The sequence below is a fragment of the Pteropus alecto genome, unplaced genomic scaffold (genome assembly GCF_000325575.1).
Source record: "Pteropus alecto unplaced genomic scaffold, ASM32557v1 scaffold14, whole genome shotgun sequence".
In the NCBI taxonomy this organism is placed as follows: Eukaryota; Metazoa; Chordata; class Mammalia; order Chiroptera; family Pteropodidae; genus Pteropus; species Pteropus alecto.
Window position 1 is genome coordinate 2,753,016 of NW_006436810.1, and position 17,412 is coordinate 2,770,427.

The window sequence follows — 17,412 nt, forward strand, 5'->3', positions numbered from 1 at the left end:
ATGAGATGTGTCGTCTAGTGCCTCCGCTAGTCTCTCTCACTAATTCAGTGATTCACCCTTCACACCAGCTTTGAAGTACTTGTAATAATATTTCATGTCCGTATCTCACCACAATGACAAACTGACTACATATCCTGGAACTTTAGGGTCACTCTTGAAATGTAAACTGTGAATGTTAAATCTATAATTCCAAGAGTTCGCTTTATTTCTTTCTAAAAATGTAGGTAACTGAGTGATAGATATTTTGCATCCAAACAGAAATTTGGGCACTAGAACGTGTAGGTGAAGAGCTTTGCTTTCCTGGAATGTAATAAAGTGTGTACATCAGATAGTAGGGATGGGCAGTGATTTAAAAAGATCAGCTCAGGACGGAACGTGAGAAGAACAGTGTTCTGTGATTTTTCCTGTTACATATTACAAATAATATGCAGTACTAAATATTTAAACATTTTATAAATGCATACATTTACATTTTATTAGTAATATAAAGGTACTAAACCAAACTTGAAAAATTCTCCTAAGTCATTACCCTATCACTACCAATGTTCTCATGTTGGATTATTTCCTTCTGTGTTTTTCTTTAAGCAGAAATAATTTATTTTAAATCTAAAATGTTTATATTACTACAGCTACTTGTACATAGCATTTACAGATATTTTACTACCTAGGTACATTGATTAATTAACTCCAATTTAAAAGAGACTAAGACAGAGAAGTTACCCTTATATGCTCTAAATAATGTAGCCAGGAAGAAGTAGAACAGATATTTTGAACCAGGTCTTTCTAATTCCACTATCCTATGTGTCTCTTTATAATTAAACTCAGTAAAACAATAGGAAACAGGACATAAGCAAAAAACACATGGTTTTCTTAATAGGTTGAATATAACAAAAATAAGCAATGACATCATTAACAATACCAACAACACTTGTTGAGAGCTGACAGATGCTTATAATCCAGCATATACTCAGAAAAAGATACTTTCCTGAGCAAAAGTAGATCCATTCTCTATTTCCCTTCCTCCCCTTTCCTTTCTTCCTCTTTCTTCTTTTCTGTCACTCTCAGTCCCTCTCTTTACTCACTAGAATCTCTTTATATTTCTTTATTTGTTCTCTCTCTTATGTAGATTTTTTAGTATGCATCTTCTTTTTTTCTCTTTCTCACTCCTCTTCTCTTATCATTTTTTTTTTTTATGTTTCTCTTTCGATTTCTTTGTCATTATTTTAAGCCTGATGCTCTGTGACCTGGGAGGACATATGATCATTAAAATTTTTCTATAAGATAAATACAGAGTGGATATTGAATGATTTTTTTAAAAATATATAGAAATCCATACCTATGAAGTCAGAATAACTGGAAATAATACATTATAAAAATGCAAGCTTTACTTTCAGGTCGAACCATATGAGTGACATTTTTATAGATATTAAAGATCAAATATTGAGTATTTATTATAGTTCAACCTACTAATATTTCTTGAACTTTGAATGTGAAGTTCTGCTTTCTTATTTTAAAGTGCAGCATATATTTTAATTTCTAAAACTATTCATAGGATTTACAGGAACTGCAGTACAATAGACTTAATCAGAATTTGTCTCCCTGCTGTCATTAGTTGTCATAGTTCAGTTTCATGCTAGCATTTATCATGTTCCTTTAAAAATATCAGCCATTATATCTCACTAGGGACATAGTAAAATATTAATTTCTGTCTTCTAATTGTCACATTTCTGGGAAAAATAACTCTAAAAATGGCCGTGAGTCAATAACAGACTCTATTCTGTAATTATTTCCTATCTCATCCCATAATAACTTTATAGACATAAATTAAATACCTTCGGAGAGATGGGATTAGTGTTCCAGGAGAGGTTCAAGATTTCAGAAGCATGTTTATTTAGGTCCAGACATGAGAGTTTCCAACTAACAAATCCAAAGGTGTATAACTCTTCCAAAGGAATTATTTCTATCTTCAGTATTTCCTGGCATGCTGCTGAAGTTGCTTAGAATGACTAATGAACTTATATGCTCTGTGGATACTTTATATAAGTGACACTTTATTTCCCCTTCATTTGAATATATTGTTTCTTTGTTCTGCCCTGAAGAAGACAAGACAATCTCCATTCATTTCCAGAACTAATATCAGAGATATTCTTCTTCCTATCCTTAGTAGGTGTTTAGGAAAGTGAAATAATGGAGAAGACTTGTGGCACAGTTTTGGAAGGTGGGGAGACCTAATAAGCCACTTGGTGTTTGCAAACTTAAATCTCTGAAACTCAGTTTCCTGGTGTAAAAAAAAAATGGAGCAATAAGGGTACTTATTTCAGAGTTGTTGTTAGAAATAAATGGTACAAGTGTTCAGAATATGTAGCCATTTCCCTTACAGGTGTTGTTATTAACCTATTTCAACTCAGGATGTAGGGACAGCATTTCAGTCCTGTAGAGTTGGCAGGAATAAAGTACCTTTTCATTGTCAAGCTGACAGTGGGTCCCAATCATCACCCTCTTCCTAGGAAATTGGAAAATTCCTTAACACAACTTAGTCCAGTTTCATTGTATGTTCACCCAGGGAGTGCCTAGAAGACAGAATCAGAATCCTAGGATAGCATGAGAAGTAGGAAATATTTTTAGAATTTCAGTCACAAGACCCTTGATTCAATAGAATGCCCTATTATTTCAAAGCCCTATTCTTGAACTTCTCCTGTATTGGACTCTGTCTAAAGGAGGAAGGGTTTCTACTCAGATCTGAAGCAACTAGTATGGTACCCTTGGTTCTTTTCCAGGTAGTGGACTGAGTAAAAATAATAAATACTATTTATTAAGTTACTTGGAGAATATTTTAGACTCAAGGAACAGCACATGCTGAAACTCAGAGATAGGAAGGGCTTTGTCATATTTAAAGTCCAATAATACCATCATTGTTCAGTCATTGTAAGTGAGAAAATAGGTGAAGGTGAAGAAATATGAACCAAACACTCTCCCTTATAGAGACCTTATACTACATCTTATCACACATATTAAATTGCACTCATATCTCTAATTAAATATAACTTTTCAATAACTAATTGTATTGTGTTGGCTAGTTAATATGGCAATCCTTAGATTTTAAAATGAATATGAATTATGTTTTGTTTTGTGTATTTTAAAAAAAAGTGACTCAATGATTCTTTTTCTTAAGTCTCAAACATTGTGTCACATCCTTGAAAGGTCCCAAGATCTGGACACTGAGGCTGGAGCATCTGTTGTATAAAATAGCCTTGCTGAGCAAAAGAATGGATTTGGGAGAAGCAGATGTGAAGGAGAAGCAAGGAAGTCAGCAAAGGTTCTGTCACATGTCAAAGAGGATTGGGTCTCAAGTTATGGCGATGGAGAAGAGATAGAAAGAAATGAGTAGGTTAGAAATATATTTTGTTAGAAAAGCTTACAGGCTTTGGTAGTAGCTGAGATATAGGGTGAAAAAAATAATGGAAAATTATTCCAAAAATCTTAGCTTGAGTAACTGGGAAAATAATGAAGACATTTACTGAGATAGGGAATACCTATAAACCAGTAGTTCTCAGACTTTTGGTACCAAGACCTCTTTGAATGTTAGAAATTTTTGAGGAGCCCCAGAGCTTTTGTTTATGTGGATAAATATAGCAATATTTGTCATATTCAAAAATTTAAACAGAAATTTTAGAAATATGTATTGATTCATTTAAAACAAAACTAGTAAATAATAATATGTTATATAACATATTTTATAAAAACAACTATACTTATTTTCTAAGCAAGAAAAAATAACGAAAAGAATCATACTGTTTTATATTTTTGACAGTCTCTTTAATGTCTAACCTAATAGAAGATAGTTGGATTCTCTATCTGCTTCTGCATTCCATCTGTTGTGATATTACGTGTCATGTAGTTTTTGGAAAGCATCACTGTACATTTACTACAGAATTATTGTTGAAGGTAAATAATGTTTTATTACAATTATGAAACTACTTTTGATCTTGTGAATCCCTAGGGCCCTGGCCACACATGAATCCTTTTGACTTAAGATAATTGATTCTCAAAACTTTTTTATCCTATTCTCACTTGACTTCCTTTCTTCTGAAGATCTATAGTTTTGCAGAACATTGTTTCTTTGTTTTTTGTTTTTTTGTTTTTTTGTTTTTTTTGATTGTGAACTATCTTTATGGGATATTCTAATATATTTAAATTTAAACCTAGATAACTTTTCTGGAGATCCCACTCATTAATTTTTACATCCTATCCCTCTATTCACTGGACTTATAGAAATTCATAACCTCAGATTTTGTTTTTCCAACTCATAATTCCCTTGTATTTTATGACTGAAAGAAAATGTGTCATAGGACCAAAGGAGAAGCCTCCACTGCCTGTCTCCAGACTTGATTCTCAGCATGGAGGCCAGTTTGGCACTGTACCCCTGGACATCCCCCATTATCCCAACAACATTTTGACAGTTACTTTGCTCTCTATAGGAGACCAGTTTTGTTTGAGGAGGGTAGGCGAGAAGCTATGAAATGTTATTAACCAGGAAAATCAAACTATATTTTCAGATATTTGATTCTGTACTTGGCAGACGGAATGTTTCATGCATGACTCTCTAATATTCAGTCTCTTGAGAAAACATCCTTTTATGTCGTAGTCCTTGGCTTGAGCAAACAGAGTAAACACAGCATAGAAAAGAACAGAGAGATATATTTATGAAGCCTGATCTTATAGTTCAAAAACATCTACTAACACACACCACTGTAGAAAGCACACTTTTCAAAATTATCAAAGGATAATTTTGGCCTGTAATGGAGATCTGGTATTTTGGTACTAAGCTATAGAATTGTACAAACTTTACTTATGTTAGGATACTATTCAGTAAATTGTTTTTTCCTGCATATTAAATGGGACTGATATTTGTTAGGAGAGTCTATTTACTTAAAGGATGATCATTTTTTTTAATTATACTTGTTTTTAGCAAATAGGAATATATACTAAAATAATGATATAGAGTGAGAAAGTCTTTGTTAGTTATTACTAAATATGAAGCTATAAAAAGAAGGTTTCGATTATCTGAGATTTGACAGGTACTAACCTCTAAGCAGATGCCGAGATTTGATACTCAGGAATTCTTAGTTTTTAGTTTGTTGATTTCTCATTCACTTCACAGTTTTGATTGTTTGTACCATGGCCCAATGTGTGTGGGTTGTCTTCTTCTTTCAGGGCACCTGTTAATTCACTCACTCAACTACTTATTCATTCAGTACTTATTGAACATCTGCTATATTCAGGTTCTAGAAAGACAAAAATGAAGAAGAGTTGGTTTCTGCCATAAAAGGGATCATGAGATGATAGGCAAAAGAGTTGCAGGGCATATAAAGCAAAGAGCGTGTTAAGTGAAGGCTGCAGACGGCAGGAAATCTGACTTTTCTCAGCAAGACCTCTCCATAGAAATAGAGAAAATTTTAGTTGGGCCTTGAAGTATTAACAGGGTTTTAGTATGTGAGAAAGGAAAAGGGAAGGAGAGATGGAAAGAGCTGGGAGAAGAGCTTGCTAGCACAGAAAAGATGGTGCTAGCAAGCTGGATAGGTAAAATGGGCCTTGTATATTCAGTCAGACAGTTAGCTGACTATATAAAGTAAGACATTAAGAATTTAAATACATATTATATATTTATTAAATCCAGTAGGATATAAAATCATCAATTACTTGTCCCTCCTCAGTCAAATAAATAGATTTCTAAAGTCATTCAAGGTAGGAATATTAAATGGATTAATTTGAAGACTCTGGAAAATAAAAATAGCTAGATTCAGTGAGCCTGTGGAGGCCTCATCAATATTTCTACATTTGATAAAATTAAGCAATAAACACTTATATTAGGAAAGACATTAACATTTTGCATAGTATATGTTATCAATTTTCACTTAATATTACTTGCTTAGGAAACACATCTCAGAAGATCCTCTCTACCAGTTTTAGTATGATTCCTGTAAATTCTTGCTTTGAGGCAGATAAATGAAGACTTGTTTGTTTCTGGAATCTAGTTGTGTATCCAAATGTTCAATCCCTTTTTGAGTTTATGTCTCCAGAAATATCAACTCTCACCTGGCCAGACCTGCCTCCTACTTGTTCTCATCACCTCTTTCTGCAGAGAACAAGTCTAAGGTTTGGATTTACGTTCACTTATTCTTCTTGAATCTTCACTACAAAATTTATACCTCTGCTCTGCTGTGCCTTCCTTTCTTCTTTCATTCACTGGAAAATACTTACTGAGCATGTATTTATTTATTAGGGATTATATAAGGTATTAGAGATAAAACAGTACACAAGGTCAGACAAGATTTCTCTTTTTTTTTTTTCAAATGAGTTCCAATATAAGTTAACTATAGTAAAATAATTTACCTATACTATACCAAAATTCTTCAAGTTGCCAAAAAATGAAATAAAGTTGGTCCTTGAACAGCTTGAGGTTAGGGAAGCCAACTACTAGCACAGTCAGATATCCCATGTAACTTAAGTTGGCCCTCTACATAGGCAGATACCCAACTTCTGACTGAAAATTAGCTGTAAAGATTAATGTCATGTCAGATCAATGGCAGGTTGGGGAAGATTACTACATTGAAAAAATAAAAACCTACAAGACCAGTTATTTTACAGAATAGGAGCAATGAAGTCAGTGTAGAAGGCAAAAGAATACTGAAAATCATCAAATTAATCTTTTTGAAAACATTTCGATCTGCTTAGACTAAGTAGCTTCATTAGTTCCAGGTGCTGTTTATTATTATGGTTGTTGGGCAACTTTTCAAAATGCTTAAAAAGATTTTTATTAGGATTAAATTTGCAAACATCAAGTCAGTCTAACACTGTTGGATTTGAAAATACAATGGGATTTCAGTATATTATTCTAAAATAGGCACATAACAACATTTAAACTTTCCTGGCATCTCTCCTTGAAAAGTCACATTAACAATTACCATAGCAACAGATTCTTTAAACTTTCACATAAGGGTAAGCACTTAAATGTATCATGAGTATTATGAATATATATGATGATTTTTAAACAATTCCTTATTTCTGGGCTCAGGTTCTCTCGTTTGTTATGAGTGGTTCCTATCATTTGTTAAAAACAACCAAGATAGTATACTCTTTAATACCAAGCATTTGGCTAGTTCCTCCTGAATTTAAACCTATCTCCGATAGGAGCTCGATCTTGTTAGTGTTGAAATCTTTTTCTTAATTTATCTAATCAATTAATCAATCAGTCATCTATCATACACTCAATACTGGAGTAGGTACACCAAAGGATATAGAAGAAATGGGCAGGGAAGCTTATAATTTTGCAGGCTAAGCCAGTATAAATGAATCATAAATTATGAAACAAATCCTTGAGTACAATAGAAAGAAGGGCACAGTGATAGTTGGATAAGGCAGGCCTTGATTTGGGCTTGGAAGGATAGAAAAAAAAATGTTTGAGGGTGGTGTTGTCTTGTATGTACTTCTTACCAGTATCCTTGTCTTAAATAGGAAAGGTGCTTTCTCTCTCTTCTTTCTTATATCCCATTGCTGAATCTTGGTTTTGCCCATTTATTTCCAGAGCTCCACATTTTGCTTATTTTCTCCCAACCTCTGGAAAACCATGGAAAATAACACAGACTGAAAATGCTCAGCATTTCCCAGTTATTTTATAAGGATACACATTTATACTTGTGTATTGATATTGAAATACTACTTGACATCTCAATTTTATTCTCTATCTCTAGAGTTAGGTTTAAGTTTGTATTATCTATTTTTTAACCGCTACAGTTGACTGGCAATATTGACAAGCCTAATTTTGAATGAGTAGCATACTAAATCAGAGACTGTGGTAATGTAAAGGATTCTCTATAGACTGTCCAAGGGAATCTGGGATTATGCAGTAGATCACAGGGATGCTGTTTACAGAAAACGTTCTAAAAGGGACTCTGAAGGCAGATCTGAGAATACTAGTCAGATTCCTGATTCTAGGATTAAGAACTCATATGCAAGGGAGGATGATAAATAGTAGAATGTAAGGGGCTCACTATATTGAAAGACATACTAAGGGGCATGCCTGGCTTAGCATTTAAGATTGGATAGTACAGGCTTAGTCTTACAGTTCAGAGTGGAACTATACTATAGTATCCGATCTCTGCTTTGGGAGAAAATATTTGAGTTTCCAACAAATTTAGTTATAAATATAAAGACAATAAGTTGTTCATGCTCATAGATGTGGAAAAACTGTTTATACTCAGAGACCAGCCCATCCAGAGCTGGTTCCTTGTCTTTGGTATCAAAAGAAGGGCTGCTTCAGTGAGCCAGCAGTATAAGAGATAGACTGGACAGCCCTGTAAATAGAGAATTAGAATAAAATGTAGTAGGTACTATAATCAAAACATGAATCAAGTGCCAATCGAAGGAATAATTTCTCTGTGATTAAGATACATTGAAAGCTTGACTCAGGCAGTGCCATTTGGATTATAGTTCCCTGGGCTGACAGGGCAGGAAGAGCTTGGAGGAATACCAGAAGGCCATGGCTAGATGAGTATTCTCATCTGGAAACTTTTATTTTTATTCTTTTAATAATGATGTGGGATGTGGCTAAATCATTATTTTTTGTGGAGCAATGTGAGCCAATGTCTCATTTTCTGGAAAATTCTGGGGGAGAAGTTTTGTTTATATTATTTCAAGATACTCTACTAGAGAAAATCAGAGAAGTTCTATGGTTCTATAGAGCAAATACAACAAAATATATGCTTCATAAAATACCGTACTCATAAATAAGAGCGTTTCAGGTAGAGGTCCATTAGCTAGATATCCATTGTGTCCCATTGTTTCTGAGTTGCATAATAAGAATTTGCCTATGTGTTCCCTTCTTCCTCAACTACCTGTAAATAGCTCATTCTCACTTCTGAAATCATTTCTCCTTTGTCCAAAATGGTATATATACCCAATGTTGTCTCACTGCCTTTGAAATTTTTTTGCTTATGTGAATCCCCCATGCCCATGTGTTAAAAATTTGATTTTCTCCTGTTTAAAAAAAAAAAAAAATGCCATGCTCTGTCAGCTCTGGAATTATTGAACTAAATTGACCACTAGTCTAAGTTCCATATGACATTTCATCTTTAAGTTTTAATAAGAAATATATTTTGAACAAATGATATGAGATATTTATAAAAACTTATAAAAGGCTGCATAAGTAAAGAAAAATGTCATCAGCCGTGAAATATTAAGTGCAGGGAAACAATGCATTTGTTTTCATTATATCAGATAAATATGAAAGGAAATGCTAATAAGAATGGGTTTCCTTTCAGCACCTTGACAACTCCAACTGCTTTTCTTTATTGATATTAATTTATCACTAAATTGAAAATAACTTTCTAAAAATCAAATTTAAATTAACTAAAAGGTTTTCACTTAACATGAGCAAGTCAAAGAGTTCTGAAATTAAACTTGAGAAAAAAATAAAAAGAATTTTCATGGAATAAACCAAATTAGAAAGTAAATGAGACCTCCCTATTTCTTTATATGCTCCTTTGAAGTCTGGTGCTCCAATATTGTTTACATATTATTTTCCAACTTATATAAAAGAAAAGAGTGAAATAATAAATGTACAATTAAAATTTACATTAAAGTTGGAGGTTACTCTCATGATTTCATTATAGAAGAAATGGAAGTGTCTCTTGGAAGGTGTCCTGGTTCTGTAATAAGGAATTACTGGTGAAAGAGAGTTATGCCTCCAATTTACAGTATTGTACCAAACCTTTCCTCCCCCCGACCTTTTTTTCTCTCATTTAGTCCTCCATCTATCCTCTCCCATTCATATGGATTTATCACCTATTAATGCTTTACTGATTGCTGCTTTTTCTTTTATTGTTCTTGGAGTAGTCGTCTCCCACCCTGTTTACATCAGTCCATATTTATCACTTCTTTCTAAGTTTCAATTTAGGCTCCTGATGATCATCTCTGACTGACCTGGCCTTAAATTTGATCTCTAACACTTTCTACCTAAGCAAATTACTCATCTTCTTTAACTACTTGTTTTTATGATAAATAAATAAATAAAAAGAAAAAGAAAAGAAAAATAAAATGAGAAATATAAAAGGTTTTCAGAGCATTTGATTACTTATGTCATTATATGAGTGTGCTTAGAACCCTGTGACATTCCTTCTGCCTGGGAAAATTTCTCTGGTAAGTTTGTTATTGTGCAATTTCTATTTTCCTTATGAGGATAGTCTTTATTTTCTTCAGAAAATTAATGTTCCTCGAATGCTTACTTCATAAAAAATAAGAAATTCAGTAGGAAATTTATAATTAATGCAAGTGAATATATCAAGCATATATTCTTATAATTGGGTTGAATCACTAAACATGACCAATTCAGTGCTATTTTTTTTTTTAAATGAGGTTACAGGAGCCATCTGACTTACGTAGTTTGCAGAATACTTTATTCATATTAATTTATAACTAAAAAAAACCCAGTACCTTCCTCTTCTTGAGATTAAAAAAAAAAAAAAAAAACTCTGCTTCTTTCACTGCTGAAAGATCCAATGTGGTCCTGGCCTCCTGCTCCTCTCATGTTAGCCTAGTGCTTTGGGACATGGTCGTGTTGCCCATAGTGTATTAATGTGTGTGCATTGCTTTTGTGTAGGGGCAAGAGAAGGAGTATGTGATAGCAGTGGTTTGGGTGGGGAATAGTAAGAAGAGATGATTTATAGAATTATAAGTCCATTATAAATCCAACCAGAGTTATCACTAAACTATTTTTAATCCATCTCCTGTTTGGGGGGAGTTACATTCTTTTACATACACTTTCATATTAGCTTCAAAACAGATTTATCTGCTTCTAATCTTTACGTCTGTCTACCTGTATCTTATTGAATGGCCAGAGTTTTCTTCATAAGACAGATGTGTTCATTTCAATTCTTGTGTGGAAAGCCTTCCGTGACTTCTATTTGTTCTAAGATAGAACCCACACTTCTTAGCAGGTGATTACCAGTCATCCACAACCTGACTCCAATAAATTTTTACAGCTGCATCCTATATTATTCTCCCCTGCCTTGCCCCCAGCCCACTCATCAGTGCTACAGCTATATCCAGATCATACTCATTTCCAGAACTTTAATGACTTCTGCCCAGTCTTCCATCAGCTCAGGAAACAAGAATCTCCCATCATGTTCATTTATAAAAATGTTACTCTTCAATCCTCAAGGCATAGTGAAATGTCCCGTTTTCTCATCTATTTCAGGCCAAATTTGGCATTTCCTCATTCGTGGGTTTGTAGCACTCTGTTTTTATTTCTATTATAGCAATGGGAATTTTTTTCCTGGATTTATGAAAGAGTTCTGATTTCCAATAATCTATCCTGTTGTCAGAAAGTGTTTCCCTAGATTTGGTTCTGAATGTATGTTCCTGATGATTATGGCATTTATATTATGTCTGATATGTCTAAAGTATATATACAACTGCTTTTTTACCTTCTTAATTTGATCTTTCTGGACAAAGGCAGTGTATAATAAATCAGTATTGATAAATGGAATACCGTGCCTTTCCTTTCCCATGCCCCAAATGTGGTCTCTTGAATGGTAATCAATGCCAAAATTCTCTCCTCTCTCTCTCTTATTCTCTCTCCTCTTATGTTCCATGACAGCCCCTAGTCCCATTTATATGCAGAGTAAGAACTCAATAAGTATGTGTTGAACTGAAATGAATTCATCCAATAAAACAAAAAGGCCAGGTGGTTAACTAATTCAGGGATAATATCCCCGAGGTCCCTTCTGTGAAGAAGCTGGATGATTACAGAAAGGATCAGGGAGAAGTCCTGACCTGTGTAATGCCAGTAAATGTACTAATGCTGAGAACAGTACCTGACTCTAGATTATTTCTGTTTCAGTGCTGTTCTCGCAAGAAGAGGATACACTCATTTGGTCACAGATTCTTGGTATAGCAATCTAATCAATTCAGAGTCTGGCAAAATTTAGATGGGGGAAAAAAAAGTACCACCTCCTCTTCTCTCCATCAAAAGCTAACCTCTAACTAAAATTTAGCACCTCCTTCAATTACAAATGTAGGCACCAAACTGAGGTAGGATTAGCAATATTTATGATTTTATAACTAACAGAAATCACAGATAATATTATAGTTATAGATATTGGAAATTTTTACAAGCTCATCTCTATTTTAAAATTCATTTTTTTTATTATCGTACCCACTACAGATTATATAGGAATATATCAAAATATGTTTAACACTTTGATAGTGAATTGTAATATAATTCCCTTTATAGCCCTCTGTATTTTATTTTATGCATTTAAAAACATTATTCTGAGAAATACATTTAACTAGACTGCTAAATAACATGAGAAAGGGTAAAAACACATGGTTTAGTAGAATTTAGAGCACATGGATAAGAATATAATATTTACTTCCATTAATGCAGACTTACACTGCATTTCCTTTATGTTTTTAAACTTTATAAAAGTAATATATATTTATAGCTTTGTATAACCAAGTTTACAAATGCAACATCCAACTCACACATCCCCACCAAATCCCCCAAAATAACTATTATGATTGACTGCAAGTATTTTTCCAGATATTGGCTACATATGCACATATACTCTAAAATAGAGCTAGATATGGATCTAGATGTAGATAGACATATTTTCATATATATATATATTTAGTATACTGTCACATACAATCCACAATATCTTATACATACTGCTCCTGCTCTGCATTGCTTTTTAAATAGCCATGTCATACTCTTGGCTTACAGTGGTTTTGTGGTCAAGAAACTTTCCAAGTCTTTTCATTTCTATTATCCTTAAACCCTATTTTCTTCCACTATAAACTAAACCAATGTTTTAAACTAAACATTCTTTGGTACAGAATTTTTTAATATATCACTGCTAATTTTTAGCTTGTTTGATTGTCATAACCTAATCAAATCATTTAGAATTCCAGATATGTTTTTCAACATATTAGTTACCACTCTTACCTGTATAATTGTCAAATGTCCTTAATTCATCCAACAATGTATTGAGTGCCAATCATTTGTCAGGTACTATTTTAAGCACTGTACATATATGTATTCATAGTTCTTCCGACAACCTTATGAAATGGGTACTATTGTTATGTCCATTTTAAAGATGAGGAAACTGAGGGACAAAGAGTAACCTTAACAGTAACTTGCTCAAGGTTTAAGTACCTAGGCATTAAGTACCTAGCTTAGTAGGTATGAACTTACTAGAAATGAACATATCTTAGTTTAAAGAGTAGGTAAAATTATTGGGTGCAACTAGAAACCGTGAAGAGGGTGTCAAGGAGGCAGACTTAAGATTAGTATAAGGAGGAGTAATTATATAGAACTGTATCAAAAATTAACCAGTCACCTCAATAAATTTAATAAAAAATTTTAAAAAATAAATAAAAATAAATGAATGAGCTCACTATCCAGATTTACATTTCGGAAGACCCTAGATGACTACCTACCATGAATATTGTGAAGAGATTTCTGCTCTAGCAGAGAGACTCAATAGATAACCCATAAGTCTCTTTCTACTCTAGGGTTCTGCAGCATTATTTCTCTATGCCATGCCCTTAATTCTTACTGTTTTAATAAATTTTTTTAGTGTTAAATTTTCTGACTATTCACAAAAACAATGGTTTATGCTCATTTTAATTATGGACAGACATTCAGATATTGTTTTAAATGGATTTCCTCACACAAGTAACCAGGGCATCCATGCCACTTTGAAATTGGATTTCAGAAATGCTTTAATGGAGAAAAACTCTATTGGAGCAAATTTACATCACCTTCCTAGTCAACTCCACAATTGTCCCATTATTGTATTGCACCTCCGAATCTTGTGGCTGTGTTGATTATATATTAGGTATCTGCTTAGGATCTGGTCCTGGGTCTTTCCTATAGCCATCTTAACCCTAATGAAAAGAAAAGGGAGCATCAATGAAAGTAACATACTTTGTTGTTTTACTTTCTGAATGACATTCTGATTCTCATTTGGCCGCCACATTTTTTTTTTTTCTGTGTCCCTAGATATGGAGGCCAATGTTTATTACCAAAACTGAATTGGTCATCTGACCAATTTTATTATCACTGAAACAGCCAGCAATAATTCAAACCAGATTTTTTTTGTGCTGGAGCATAATCGACTAAAATGAGGCTTTTGGCAGGCCTGTGGTGCTCTTTTTCGCAGTATTCCTCCCCTGAGTTCTGTAAATCCCCACATCCAGCTACTAGCAGGGTCCTAGGAAAAGCCTGGCTTAGTGGAGCAGAGAGATGTTGACTGTAGAAGAGGATACATCCTATAGCTTTTCAGTTTTTACTAGCTCTTTCTTCTTTTTAGAGCAAGAAGTATAATACTCTTCTAATTTTCAAAAGCCTTTCAATTATTCTACAAAGATCTCACTGTAATAGCTGACATGTTGATGATGTTCATGGCACTAGAGGTGATGAAAAGAAATTGCTCCCAAGTGACCAGAAGGCAGAGCTAATGTACAGCAGTCTGGGTATGCACGTTATTCACAGCCTGGGTTTGTTCTGATTGGTTGGTGTGTTATTCTGCTAGTTTGGTGCCCATTTTTCCTTTAATCTTTTAGTTAAACTACTATCTGCCTAAAGCAAGTTTCTGTTAAGGTAACCAGATTCTCATTAAGCACTGTATCTTGTGTCTTGGCATAATGCAGGATAAGACTGCAACTCTTGGGCTAGAGGAATCATAGGGAATGGCATTAACATATGGACTACCCATATCATGACAGTCCACCAGTGCCATGCTTCAAGTTTAACTCAGAGAAAGAGTCATTTACAGGAATTTTATTGGCTACAAAATCATTTCCTCAAGTTCCTCCCAGATCTTTCTCCACTAGACCTTTAGAAGAAGCAGTGTGTAATTATAACCATTCACTTCTGTTTGAGAGAGATTTCTCTCCTTCTTCTTGGGTACTTCTTGTCTTCTATTGTCTTCATTATTTCTTAAACATTGATCTACTCACATTGTGCTAGACATCTTGATGCTTATATTCTTCCTTCATCTTCGTCATCAGAAGATTGGGAGGCAAATATTCAAGATTGCATAGAATAAATACATTTCTTTGGCAAATATGTGAAGTCAAGAGATTATCACCAAGTCGATCATGAAATACAGGCTAGATAGTTAATGATAACTAACTGTAGATCAGTTGCAATTCCAGACCATGGTTCAGAAGTTGAGAGACAAGAATATGCTCTCAGTTCTACTGAAGCCGTCCACATTTTTCACCACTAAGGGTTTTCTTTCTCTTCTCTCTTCCTCGGAAAACTACATTGTTTCTATTCTCTTTTACCCACTAAGGAGCTCCATCTTCCACAATATATATTCAAGTAAAAGCATCAGGAAGAAATGATTTCTGAGTATTAGCTTTTTTTAATTTGGCTTTTAATATTAAATTAAAACTTTCACATAAGTTGAATGAAATAATATCTCTTCAACTGAAGTTAGAAAAAGACAATATATCTTTGAAAATCCTTTGGCATTGTGAAATAAAAAAGATTAACTGTCTAAGAGAAGTAATAAGTGATAGAAATTTTCTGCGCATGGGAAAATTGCTGCTTTTAAAACTAGTTTGAAATTATTCAAGTAGTAAAAAAACGTTTTAAACTCAACACACAGCAATATAGAAATATCTTTTGAGGGCTTATATTTGCTTTGTGATTAAAAAAAAAAAATGCATCCTGGTGGTTTTTTGTGTGTATCATGAAAATTAATGTGCTTTTAATTTTTTCTGGCTATTCATTGCTTAATTTTAGAATCAGTAGAATCCATTTAGAGAATAAAAGGCTTATTAACCAATTATGTTATCAATCAGTTTATATTTACTTAAAACTATTAAGGGGCTATAGGCAAAATGCAATAAGAGAAATAGAAATCATGCAAAGCATTCTTGATATACTTTGAGAGTGAACTTAAGATCCAATGTGAAGAAATGAGGCACCTGCATTTGTAAAAGACACTGGCAACATGATGTGTGATAATTCCTAAATACAAAATGTTAAAAACACTAAGAGAGAGACAGAGATTCCTCCAGGTGTTAACTCAGAATTGAAGTCATGTGAACTGGGACTTAACCTGTGGTGAAAATTTCAATAAGAGAGTCTAGAAAATAGTTAGGACATGGGTCTGAGGCTAGCATAAAGAGCATGCTAGCTTAAGTAGAGGTAGAAAAGTGTACCAAATATATATGAAAAATAGCAGTGGATCTATTTCACAATGCAGAAAGTTTGATGTAGGATGCTGGCTTTCAAAGTTCTTAACGACAAATGTCCCTTTCTTAAAATAAAGCATATATGGAAATTCCAAAATAAAAACAATACAAATAAAAATGAGCTGTTCAGACTGAAACAAGGAAACAGGATGGCAATTTTTGGGGGAGCAAATGGAAGTTCTTGATATCTGTGTGAATTTATTACAAACATTTTGATATTCATGCCCTGTATCTCTTGCCTGATAATCTCTTCTCAGTTTGACTCCTGCTGGCCAGACTCTGACCTGAATTCCTGACTCATAGCCTTGTAATTTACACTTTATTTCTTCAGCAGCCCACCTGCACCCTCTTGTTCCCTAGCCAGTTTCTGGTCCTTAGGCCTATCTATCTGATTCTTCTGACACTGCTTCTCCCTACCGACAGCTTTGCCCAATTGTAAGTAACTACATTGGCCAAGAAAACCCACCCATTTTGAGGATGGTGTCATAATACAAGTATTAGATAGTAAGAAAGGAACTGAGGAGTCATTGGTGGGAACAGAAAGGAAAGAACATTAAATTTACAATGGAGGATTAAATAATACTGGTGATAGATTAGGTATAGAAAGTGAAAGAGGTTGAACAAACAAGACTTATAGGTTTGGGCCAAAATGGGGAAAGAATGGGTCATAATAAAACAAGTCTTAATAACTATTAACATGCATATAACCTTCATGATCTACAAAGCATATTCTTTTGCATTCTCTCATTTACCCTCAAATTAACCGTGTAAACAAGATTTTATATTCTTGTATTACACAAGAAGGAGAAAATAGATCAGGTGCTTTGATCAAAATCATGCTATAAGTTAGTTTAGACTGCCAATTTAACGCTAATCTTATGACTCTAGATCCATTCTTCAAATAGTGACAAACATCTGATACTGTTCAAAGCATTAGGTACTTTGCCTTTGTTTTCATACTGGGTCCTGTGATGAGGGCCACATTTACAATTAGTAGCACTAAACCGGATTAGAAAGTGCATGGTATGCATTTTGAGTAGCTCTTTCTGCACTAGTGAAACAAATGTTTAATCAATCATCCCAATCTTACCTGCTGAGCCCGGATGCTGCCTCACAGTCTTTCTCGATATATATTACTCT